Below are 12,560 nucleotides of genomic sequence, written 5' to 3' on the forward strand. Positions count from 1 at the left end.
AAAAAAGCATTAAATAATTGTGGTTTAAAATGGTAGCTGAGGAGTAGGTGGGTGAGGGAGGCAGGAAGGCAGTGAGAAGCAGGAAGCACCACCATGGGGAAGGAGAGCAGGCTGTGCCTCAAGAACAGCCCGCAGAAAACTTAGCTCTGAGGGAGGCCCTGTCTTCCCGTTTGTGCCTCGTAGGAGGAATTGTGAGGGACTTCATCTGAGACAGATCGTAGGGCCCTGGGCAGCAGTTTTACTGGTTTGTGATTTGTGGCAGGCTGCCAAGTGTCAGCCTTGAAATTAAACGACATGAATTTTTCAATTAACTGGATCTAGAAAAGACATCAATGGGTTGAAGCATTTGTCCTGTTAGTGGGTGACTTACAAGGTGTAATTTAATCAGGTGATAGTTGTTGTTGAGCTTGGTGTGACGAATGCCTGTCATTCCAGCAGAACCAGAAGGCTCAGGGCAGTGCTGGCTATAAGAAACCCTGTCTCAAAAAAACCAAAACAGTGGTAATAACTCATTAGCAGTTGTGTTTAGCTAAAATAAAATATAGAAACAAAAATTTCTCAGAAATGTATAAGCTATAGTTACATAAATATTATTGAAAGTGCTTCCTTTAGGCCTACAATTCCAGTAAAGGCAGGAGGGTGACAAGTTCAAGACCTACTTAGCATGGCTACTTAGCAAGGTCATGACTCAAAAAAATCAGAAGGGAGTAGGAGAAAGCAAGCATGAGATACTGAGGTATTGCACTGATAAAGGATGTTTGATTCACACACACACACACACACATACACACACACCTGGGTTTGATTTCCCTAGCACAGAAATAAAACAAAAAACTGTAAATGTAGGACAGTTTAGTAGGTTCTCAAAACTAAGATCTTGGTTAATAACAAGATAGGTTCTGAGATTCCTTGCTAACCGTCTAAAGTAAAGTGCTCCTTAGAATGCTAGGTTGGATCCTTCACTAGCTGTTTAACATGAGAGGCTGGGTAAAGGGTCTGCATAGAAGGCCATATGAGAGTACTTACACAAAAACAGTAATTCACCACTGATGCTTCACTGTGCAACAGCACCTTACAGTTAGAAACTTAAGTCCCATTAGGTGGATGACCATGGCCTGAAGTGGAAATGTAAGGGTTCCTTGGAGAGTCAGTTGTGTCTGATGGTGTTTTGCTGGGGCAAACACATGAAGGAGTGTTTTCCTGAAGCAGACACAGGTGAAAGGATGTTTTGCTAAAGCAAGCATGTGAAAGGACTCATGATGAAGGATTGTTCGCTAATGACACACAAGTATTGCTTCGCCTTGCATGTGTTGTTGAGCATGGTATATTCATGAAGCATTTTCGAGTGGATCGAGCTTCCGCTGCTGACCTGTGAACTGAACTGCTGCTCTTCTGACAATGTAGATGGGATTTGCTCCAAAGAACAATTTCAAAACAGGTCCCTTTCCCCCGAATCCTTCCTTTTCCACTACCTCTGGTGGGTGGTGGGCTACAAGGGAGGTTAAAGTGTTTAAGAACCATCATTTAAAGTAGGCTTTGAAGAATTAAAGTTACAATTACCCCTTGTCATAGTTAGGGTTTCCGTTGCTGTGAAGAGACACTGTGACCAAGGCAACTCTTACAAAGGACAACATGTAATTGGGGCTGGCTTACAGTTCAGAGGCTCAGTCCATTATCATCAAGGCAGAAAGCTTGGCAGTATTCAGGCAGGCGTGCTGCAGGAGAAGGAGTTGAGAGTTCGACATCTTGTTCCGAAGTCAAACAGAAGACGACTGGCTCTCAGGCAGCTAGAAGGAAGGTCTCAAAGTCCACCCTCACAGTGACACACCATCCCCACAGTGACACACCACTCTCTCAGTGACATACTTGCTTGTGGGGCAAGTGGATGGTGCCACCAGACTGGAGACCTGGTAAGACTGAAGCAGGTTCAAAAATCCCAGGAATTCTCATAATTGAGAACAGCAGGAGTTGGAAACAGCTCCCTGCCAGGGTCTACCTGTCCTGGACCACATAACTATAACACCCATTGAGAGGGCGTTCAACCAGTCACAAAGGGACAACACTTGAAGTTCTTCCCCATGCAAATAAAGCATCCTTAATATTTCAGACTGAGCCATTGGGCAAGCATCCACCCCTGGATCCCACCTTACCCCCCAAAATGTTCATATATTCATAAAGTCCCTATCCACATGGAATAAAGTGCACAAGCTATTCACCGAGACTATTCACCTGAAGGTGGCTGTTTTATTGAGCTGTAACAGTCTAGGGCAGAGTTCTCTCCCTCCCCTCCTCCCCCTTCCCCCCCTCCCCCCCTCACTACTTTCTCTTGCTGGACCGCAGCTCCGCCCAGCAGGCCAGGCTGGAGCGCTTCACATGGCAGCCGCTTCCCTAACGCTGCTGCCATTTGCTATGCTTTATAGCCACATCCCAACACACCCCTTCGTGGCAGCTCGGGGCTGTGATGGAAACAGAAGAGATGATTAGGCTGCCCGGCCCTGCCCAGGCTTCCCTGTAACAACTTGGCTATTCCGCCCAGGCCAGAGCCCTAGCCAAGGATCCTTAGCCTGCGTCCTATCCTCCTGTACACCCCGGGGCCTGTGGCACTCTGGCATCCTAGCTTCGAGGCCAACACGCAGCCTGGCACTTCTTCCTACCAAGGCCACACCTACTTCATTAAGGCCATACTTCCTAAAGTGCCACTCCCTGCCAAGCGCATTCAGACCACCACACCCCTGCTGTAATAGGTGTGATGGTGGAGGTGTGAGGTAGACATTATTCATGTCCATGCTCTTAAGTGGAAAAGCCTAGAGTATGCACACCCCACACTCCCGCTGCACAGCTATGTGCACAGCTCCTGTCTTGGCCTGCTTTAGAGGACCTGCACCCTCACCACAGAGGGAGGAGGCTCTAATACTAGTTGGTGGATAAGGATCTTTCCTGCCTTTTTTACCATGAGATATGAAGTTTCTACTCTGCAGCCCAGTGGGAGTCTATCTCTGTGGCTTCATCTTCTACATCTCCACATCAAAGTTAGCTGTGATATCATCTCACAGGTTCGCAGGCTAGCCACAAACAACTTTTATTATATTCTTCGAAGCTCTGAGGAGGTCTTTCAGCTCTCCGAAGCTCCACAAATAGTCCACCCCCTATTCTAGCTCTAACACATGCAACAGGACAGAAATGGCAGAGTAAAAGTAGGACCAGCTAGTAATGTTTCATAAAGCATGGTATGGTGCGGTGAGAGGGGGTGCCTCATCGGGCCCATGCAGAGGCATTCCTCCCCTCTGAGGTAAGGTCATGGGAAGCAGGGGTTGAGAAGAGAGTAGAGGCAGAGAAAGAAGGGAGACAGAAAAGAAGAAAGTGGGGGGGGAGGCTAGCCAGAGGAGAAGGTGGGGAGGGGGAAAGGGAGAGAGGAAGAAAGGGGTCAGAGAGAGCAAAGAGAGGCCAAACATTCCCTTTTATAGCCTACCTGGCTGTTGCTAGGTAACTGTTAGGTGGAGCCTAGAAGAAATGCTAACGTGCTAACAGTTTATCTCATGTTTTCTGTGTATTTAAGTTCCTTCTTAGCAAAACTAGAAAGCTCTTTTCTAGCCTCTGCCTCCTGGAGGAGAAAATGAAAGTTGTAAAAGAAATTTTTATTCACCTAAAGTGAATCTGAGACTTACAGCCTCCATCTGCTAACCTAGGTCTAGTCCTGGAAGCTTCTAGCCTCCGTACAATCTAATTGAGGCCTAGAATGTTTTCTAGGCTGATTGATTCAATCTGGCTTTTTTTTTTAATTTTTTTTTTTAAAGATTTATTTATTATTATATGTAAGTACACTGTAGCTGTCCTCAGACACACCAGAAGAGGGCATCAGATCTCATTACGGATGGTTGTGAGCCACCATGTGGTTGCCGGGATTTGAACTCAGGACCTCTGGAAGAGCAGTCAGTGCTCTTAACCACTGAGCCATCTCACCAGCCCCTAATCTTTTTTTTTTTAAGTCTCACCTCCAGACACCGAATAAGGAGCTGCTGATTGGGCTGGCATGCTGACGAACTTGGGGGAGGGGTTTTGCCTCACCTAGTCTACCTGTTGGCTTGTAACAAAGAGGATTATTAAATGAAAGATGGCTGAGTGATCACACTTGAGTCTTCCACGTGGATTAAGGTAACATAATGGCTTGCCAATTTATTGTTGCCGCTGGCCAGCAACATTTATTTATTATTATATATGTGTAAGTAGCTGTCTTCAGACACACCAGAAGAGGATGGTTGTGAGCCACCATGTGGTTGCTGGGATTTGAACTCAGGACCTTCAGAAGTGCAGTCAGTGCTCTTACCCGCTGAGCCATCTCTCCAGCCCCCCTCAATCTGACTTCTCTCTGCCTCTCCTGAATTGCTTTTTTTGGCCTCATAGTAATTTTGGCAATATGTTCTAATCTTCTGGCTCCTTCTCATTCTTTGATTTGTTCTATCTTCACCTGGGTCTAGCTTGTTCTGTCTCTGCAACCTGCCTCACTTTTTTTTTTTTGTTTGTTTGTTTGTTTGTTTCTTAGAGACATGGTTTCTCCTTGTAGCCCTGGCTGTCCTGGAACTTACTCTGTAGACCAGGCTGACCTCGAACTCAGAATTCCCCCTGCCTCTGCCTCCCAAGTGCTGAGATTAAAGGCGTGTGCCACCACTGCCTGGCACCTGTCTCACTCTTAACTGTCCCAGTAAAGCTGCCTCCAAATTCCACGAACTCAACTCCTGCCCGCCTCTCATCTGACTGACAACTGAACTCACTGAACAGGACTGACTAGCACTCTGCATGCCCCTGTCTTGCCTCTGTCTCCTGGGATTAAAGACATGTCTGTAATCCAGCTAGAAGATCTTTGGATTTGATCTCTTGCCAGAGCCGCCATGTTCTGAATTAAGATTCCTCTACTAGAAGTATATTCTACTTGTAGTTGGGAGTGAGTATCCATTGTCTTAGAAGGAAAAGGAGTCAGGCCATACCCACTTAAGGTAGCAGACAGCTGCCGGGCGGTGGTGGCACACGCCTTTAATCCCAGCACCTGGCAGGCAGATTTCTGAGTTCGAGGCCACCCTGGTCTACAGAGTGAGTTCCAGGACAGCCAGGTCTACACAGAGAAACCCTGTTTCGAAAAACCAAAAAAAAAACAAACCCAACAAAACAAAACAAAAAAAGGTTACCCTTTGTAGCCTCTTTCTTTCTTCCTCTCTTTCTCTTTCTTTCTTCCTTCCTTCCTTTCTTTCTTTCTTTCCTTCTTTTTCTTTCTTTCTTCCTTCCTTCCTTCCTTCCTTCCTTCCTTCCTTCCTTCCTTTCTTTCTCTCTTTCTTTCTTTCTTTCTTTCTCTCTCTCTCTTTCTTTCTTTCTCTTTCTCATTCTCTTAACAACAGTTTCCCCTTTTCCTTTGGAAAGCTAAGCTGATGATCTCTGTTTCCCTACCCTCAATTTCACAGGAGCACCTGTCTCACACTGGCCTGGAGCCCTCCTCACCTGGAAGGCAGGCAGTGAGGATGGAGGAGGAGCCTCAGTCTTGGAGAGGCAGCTGCAGGTGTGCTTCTAGGAACTGTCTGAGGTCAATTCCTTGTTCTTAAGATTAGAGGAGACAGAGTCCCACAACAGTCTGCGGTTTCTATATAGATGTGACCCAACATGTGTGTCCCTTCCTTTTATACTTAATGTTAACTAATAAATCCTTCCTCTAATCTAAATGGGTTTCTGTTGTCATTTATAAAGTTTAAAAAAGGTTCAATGTTGGGAAAAATCATTAAAATTATTGGTTTTCCAGAGTGTGCATGTGTACATATGTGAAATATGCAGAGAAAGATCATGTGCACACACATACAGCTATGGAGTCTGATGAATCTAAAATCTGAAGGATGGGCAGTTGAGAGACCCAGGGTTCAGAAGCCTTGCTGTCCCCAAGGCCTTGTTTGGGGGGATGGGTCTTTTGTTCTAGTAGGATCTTCATCTGATGGATGAAGTCTATGCCCAGCTGCCTGCTCTAAGTCCACTGAATGAAGTGTTCATATCATCCAAAACATCCTACCAGAATTATCTAGAATATTTAACTAAATACCTGTTTACAATGGCCCAAGAAAGTTGATGCATACAATTAACCACTTCAAGTCTACCCCTTGTCCACTCAGAACTATTAAGAATCTCATTAAGGTTGGTCCTGGTTACAGTAGTAGAGGAGGTTATGGAGGTGGTGGATCGGGATATGGAAACCAAGGTGGTGGATATGGTGGTGGTGGAGGAGGATATGATGGTTACAATGAAGGAGGAAATTTTGGTGGAGGTAACTATGGTGGTGGTGGGAACTATAATGACTTTGGAAATTATAGTGGACAACAACAATCAAATTATGGACCCATGAAGGGGGGCAATTTTGGTGGAAGAAGCTCAGGCAGTCCCTATGGTGGTGGCTATGAATCTGGAGGTGGAAGTGGTGGATTTGGTAGCAGAAGGTTTTAAAATAAAACAGAAACAGTTACAGTTCTTAGCAGGTGAGAGAGCAAGGAGTTGTCAGGAAAGCTGCAGGTTACTTTGAGACAGTCGTCCCAAATGCATTAGAGGAACTGTAAAAATCTGCCACAGAAGGAACAATGATCCATAGTCAGAAAAGTCACTGCAGCTTAAACAGGAACCCTTCTTGTTCAGGACTGTCATAGCCACAGTTTACAAAAAGTGCAGCTATTGATTAATGCAATGTAGTGTCAATTAGATGTACATTCCTGAGGGCTTTTATCTGTTGTAGCTTTGTCTTTTTCTTTTCATTACATCAGGTATATTGCCCTGTAAATTGTGGTAGTGGTACCAAGAATAAAAAATTAAGGAATTTTTAACTTTAAAAAAAAAAGAAAGAAAGAAAGAAAGAAAGAAAGAAAGAAAGAAAGAAAGAAAGAATCTCACCAAACCATAATCTCCGAATAGAGCCGCAGCAGGGTCATACTTCCACCTAACTTGGTCTGCACAGCTGAAAACCCAGCCCCAGAAGAGGACGCCAAGTCCTTCCTTAATAATATGTAGTCTGAGTGCTTTATTGAAAAGTTAACAAAACTTTATACTAATGTAGACATACCTTATGTTACCTGAAGACGATATGAGGGAAGAAAACTTTCCTAACTATACATACACATTTATGTATACACCTATTGCAATTTATATATATATAGGCACACACACATATATGTATGTATACATACATATACACGCTGTATACTTCCTTATGTATACACATAAGGAAGAAACAGGACAGGGTTCGGTGAGATGGCTCAGTGGGTAAGGGCACAGACTGCTCTTCCGAAGGTCCTGAGTTCAAATCCTAGCAACCACATGGTGACTCACAACCACCCATAATGAGATCTGATGCCTTCTTCTGGCACGTCTGAAGACAGCTACAATGTACTGGTTTTTTTTTTTTTGTTTTTGTTTTTTTGTTTTTTTATTATTACAATGTACTTATGTATAATAATAAAAATCTTTGGGCCGGAGTGAGCAGAGGTCCTAAATTTCATTTCCCAACAACCACATGAAGGCTCACAACCATCTGTACAGCTACAGTGTGTACTCATATACATAAAATAAATAAATAAATCTTAAAAAAAAGAAACAAGACAGTTAGGTTGTCTGTAATTGGTCACAAGCTTGTGAGTGGCATTTAATCCTTATTACACAGTTTATACTTCCTTTGCCTTCAGCAAAGAACTCAACTAGGTGTGGTCCTGACCCATGAGGCAACCCGACTTTCTTCCTTGAAGGTGTGCCCCACGATCAGTCTTGCCTGGATTGCATTGTTGTAATTTCCCTTTGACTTAATCATAGGACATGGGGAATGAAAGCCTTGTCCTTCCGGGTGCCTTCTTTTTCAGCTTTGTGCCGCAGTAGTCCAACTCCTATGTGATAGGATCTTTCACTCCACCTGATACCCTAACTCCCTTCTTTGTCTCTCCCGCCTGCTGATTTAGAGGCATGAGGAGGACCATGTGCTCATGGTCCATCTCCTTTCATGGTAGCCTCCTCCACCTCCATCTCCTTTCTTTTTTCCCCCTCCCTCTACATGTTGTAACCCCTCACTCCATCCTCAAGCTCCACCTTTCTCCCTCCACTGCCCAATCACGGGCTCTACCCTTTTACTGGCCAGTTAAATTAGGGATCAAGGTTTACATAGTATCACTAGGTGTACAAGAGGATCTGCTCATGGAGCAACCAGACTGTGAGAGCTACTATTTAGCATACAAGCAGCATCAGGCCACCCCATTACAAGAACTGGTACCTCTAAAGGCTCAGTGGACACCCAGAGTGTCTGCAGCCAGGTCAGCCATGAAGAGCAGCAGGGTGGCTGTCACCTCTGAGTCAATAGAGTCGCTGTTGTATGTCCCGGCTACAAGTTTGCCTTTCTTCAGGACTAAGACCTCTAGACCAACAGAGCATAAGGAAGCAAAAATTTTGCTTGTGGGTCACTAGGGATAATAGTGACTGATCACCTCCAAACAGAGCCCTTTCTCTGGGCCTTTAAGCCTTGGCTAAGTTAAGTTAGAAGGTGTCACAATACTAGGGATAGTCAGCTTTCAAGGTCCCTTGCCTTAGCATAGCAAAGAATTCTCTTCCGGTGCTGCAACAAAGTCTTCAAAAGTGATTTCACTGTTCTGTCAAGCCAGCTGCTTCAGGTGGGAGCATGGCTCAGTGAAGTCAACACAAGCCAGGCCCACTGCTGCCCTTCGGCTGTGATGTGAATTTCCTGATCAAAGTGCTGCTTTGTGTGTGATATGGGGGCTGTAAATTGTCAGGTGTTGTATTTGGGGAAGGCAAATCCTCATCTGGAGTATTGACTCCAGTAATAAAACACCATGACTTCTGTGATGTAAGTACTTGTAGTATTTATTTATATTTCTAGCTAGCCCGTAAAAAGACACACAATCCAGGTGCTTTATTTACAACCCATAAACCTAGATTGGGCAGGTTTGGAGCTATTCTAATTTATTCCCCAGCTATTAAGTCCCTTGTTACTTGCTGTTTATCCTGGCCATGTGCTCATGGTCCATCTCCTTTCATGGTAGCCTCCTCCATCTCCATCTCCTTTCTTCTTCCCCCCTCCCTCTACCTGTTGTAACCCCTCACTCCATCCTCAAGCTCCACCTTTCTCCCTCCACTGCCCAATCATGGGCTCTACCCTTTTACTGGCCAGTTAAATTAGGGATCAAGGTTTACATAGTATCACTAGGTGTACAAGAGGATCTGCTCATGGAGCAACCAGACTGTGAGAGCTACTATTTAGCATACAAGCAGCAGCATCAGGCCACCCCAATACAAGAACTGGTACCTCTAAAGGCTCAGCGGACACCCAGAGTGTCTGCAGCCAGGTCAGCCATGAAGGGCGGTAGTCTGTGTTTCTGAGGCCATGGCAGTTCCTGTTTATGCTACCACAGTCATTTTGTACATGAGCTCATCTGGCATTGACAGTGTCTGGGAACGAGGGCTGCCTGCTGTCTATAGAGTAAGTCATTTTCCCCATGTTATGAGAGTTGTCCTAGGCAGAGACTACAGAATACACCACGTGGGTCACATCTTCACATTTTGTGGCCCATCAGCAAGGTCTGTCCAAGTGCTTCTTCCCCAGATTCCCTTGCCTCCAATCCTGTCTCTTCCATGACTACAGACATCTAACCAAATTATTGACTGTAGTCCATGAAAGCCCCCAAGTTCTGCTCCCTGGGAGAATTTCTCTTCACCACTGTTCTTCGGGGCACATCAGGAAGGATCTGTCTTGCTGGGCATATCTACTTTGGGGTGGGGTTTGCTTGTTAGGCAGAAACATGTGTGTGTAAGCCAGTCTTCTCTTCCTCATGTGCTCAGTCTACTCTCCTCATGGTAGGCTCAGTCTGAGTGAGAGAAGGCAGTGCAGTTCTGTTGGAAACCAGATAGGTGTATAGTTCATTTCTTTATGTGACTTGTGCTGATGGGGCTGCTTGAGTTTGATTTCATGTGACAACGAAGTGCTGTCACACTTGCCAGATAGCACAGCTCAGTGAGCCAGGTGACACCTGGTTCATCTTGTGGAAAGGGCTGTGTGCTTAGAGGCCTATGAATGAGTGATCCCAGTAGTAGGTGAAAAGATGTTTCTTAAGAGCAGAGTTATAGCAGCTAGAGCACTAACTTCAATTCCCAGAACCTGCATGGTGGCTCACAGCCATCTGTAGTTCCAACTTCTGGGGATTCAATGCTGCCCTAAGCACAGACATACGTGTAGGCAAAATACTCATACACATAAAATAGGAATAAATATATGTTTATTGGCTCATATGTTTAAATGATTGTTCCCCAGTTGGTGGAACTGTTTGGGAAGGATTGGGGTATGTGGCCTTGTTGAAGGCATGTGTCACTGCGGGTGGGTTTGCTTTCTCTTTCTGCCTCCTGCCTGTGGATAGGATGCAAACTCAGCTACTGCACCAGTGCTGTGCCATGTCAGTGCTGTGCCAGGCCTGCCTGCTTACCACCACACTCTACCATGATAGCCGTGGCCTAGCCTTCTGAAACAGCAAGAAGGCTCCCAATTAAATACTTTCTTTTAGAAGTTGCCTTTGGTCACAATGCTTCGTCACAGCAGTAGAACAGAAACTAAGTCAGAAGTACAAGAAAACAAAATTGGGGCTGGAGAGATGGCTCAGCGGTTAAGAGCACTGACTGCTCTTATAGAGGTCCTGAGTTCAAATCCCAGCAACCACATGGTGGCTCACAACCATCTGTAATGGGATCTGATGCCCTCTTCTGGTGTGTCTGAAGAGACTGACAGTGAACTCACATACATAAAATAAATAAATTTTTTTTTTTTAAAGAAAAAAAAATTAGTCCTCTAGGGCTGGGGATATGGCTCACTAGCTTTTCTCCTTTTCTTTTTTGAGAGGGGCTTTCACACAGCCCAAGCAACATGATGCCTCACACTCACCATTTAGCTGAGGATAGCCTGAGCTGATTCTGCTTCTACAAGCTGAGCACTAGAATTGCATGCTTGCACCACAACACCCCTTGTATGTCATCAAACCCAGGGCCTTGGGCAGGCTAGCCAAAGCTCTACCAACCGAGCTATGTCTTCAGCCTAGAGGCTATCAGGCGTCATGAAGACTAGTCAGGAACACCAAAGCCCGAGTCACCATCCTGCTCTAGGACGCTTGTCATTTCCGGTTCTGAGCAGGACCTTCTGATGCTGTGCCAGATGCTGGCATCCCCTCAGTACATGTGGTCAGGACCTTGGCCAAGATTCCACTTTTGTACTTCTTCCTCGATGAGGGCATTGACCTGGTCTTCTGTGATGGTTGTCTCACTGTCATAAAAGAGGAGGGTAGAGGCAGGGAGCCCTGAGAAGCGGCCTTGGTGAGAGTAAGACAGGGCTGGTTCAGCCAGGCATGACTAAGTGCCACATGAAGTGAGGACCTCATCTGTTGCAGCCTTGGCTTTCTCAACAGAATCATGCTACTGTATGGCACCTGGGGAAAAACTTTGGTTTCTTTTTTAAGAGATAAAAAATTAAAAAAAAAAAAAAAAAGCAGATATAAAGAACTAAGTGGGCTGGTGAGATGGCTCAGTGGGTAAGAGCACCAACTGCTCTTCTGGAGGTCCTGAGTTCAAATCCCAGTAACCACATGGTGGCTCACAACCACCTGTAATAAGATCTGACACCCTCTTCTGGTGCTGTCTGAAGACAGCTACAGTGTACCTTGGGGCTGGCGAGATGGCTCAGCAGGTAAGAGCACTGACTGCTCTTCCAAAGGTTCTGAGTTCAGATCCCAGCAACCACTTGGTGGCTCACAACCACCTGTTAGGAGATCTGACGCCCTCTTCTGGTGCGTCTGAAGACAGGTACAGTGTATTACGCCGGAGCGAGGGGGCCAGAGCGAGAGGGGCCGTCCTGAGTTCAATTCCCAGCAGCCACATGATGGCTCACAGCCATCTGTAAGCTACAGTGTACTCATACACATAAAATAAATAAATAAATCTTAAAAAAAAAAAACAGAACTAAGTGTGGTGGTGTGTATCTGTAATCCCAAGACTAGGGAGATGAAGGTAGAAAGGTCACCAGGTCCAGGCTCTCCTGGACTATACAGGGATATGCTGTCTCAATAAGAAAATGAAACAAAAAGTAAATTGTTTAAGCTTGAGATAGTTTAAGCTGGTTTTATTTTCTCAGAGAACTTGGAGGGGGGTGGTGTGGAACTCAGGGTAGCTAGCTTACAAGAAGAATCTGGCAGGAAGCTACTGACAAAGCTGCTGGAGGAAGGCCTGGAGACCTTTGTACTTCATCTGTGTGTGAGCTTAACCTTGTGGACAAGCTACTCTGGACAGGGAATGCTGATCAGGTCTGTATTTGAAGGGATGTTCTAGGGAGAAGGTATGTAGTTTAAGCTGGGGTAATAGTAGAACCAAAGGAGCCAAGTCCAGAGGTCTTTCTATAGCTGACTGGTGTTGTCAGTGTGTGTGTGTATATGTATGTATGTATGTGTGTGTAGATGCACATGAAATCCAGGAGAGAGAGAGAGAGAGAGAGAGAGAGAGAGAGAGAGAGAGAG

At 45.4% G+C, this 12,560-nt stretch overlaps 1 long non-coding RNA gene across 1 annotated transcript; it reads right to left on the reverse strand.

The window, feature by feature from the left end:
- Window positions 1–354: 354 nt before the first annotated feature.
- Window positions 355–2,142, reverse strand: LOC116099195. The gene is made up of 2 exons (XR_004122151.1): window positions 1,654–2,142; window positions 355–476 (listed from the first exon to the last, which is right to left on the reverse strand). It is a non-coding gene; the product is annotated as an uncharacterized LOC116099195 (long non-coding RNA).
- Between the last annotated feature and the right edge of the window lie 10,418 nt (window positions 2,143–12,560).

The sequence above is a fragment of the Mastomys coucha genome, unplaced genomic scaffold (assembly GCF_008632895.1).
Source record: "Mastomys coucha isolate ucsf_1 unplaced genomic scaffold, UCSF_Mcou_1 pScaffold20, whole genome shotgun sequence".
In the NCBI taxonomy this organism is placed as follows: Eukaryota; Metazoa; Chordata; class Mammalia; order Rodentia; family Muridae; genus Mastomys; species Mastomys coucha.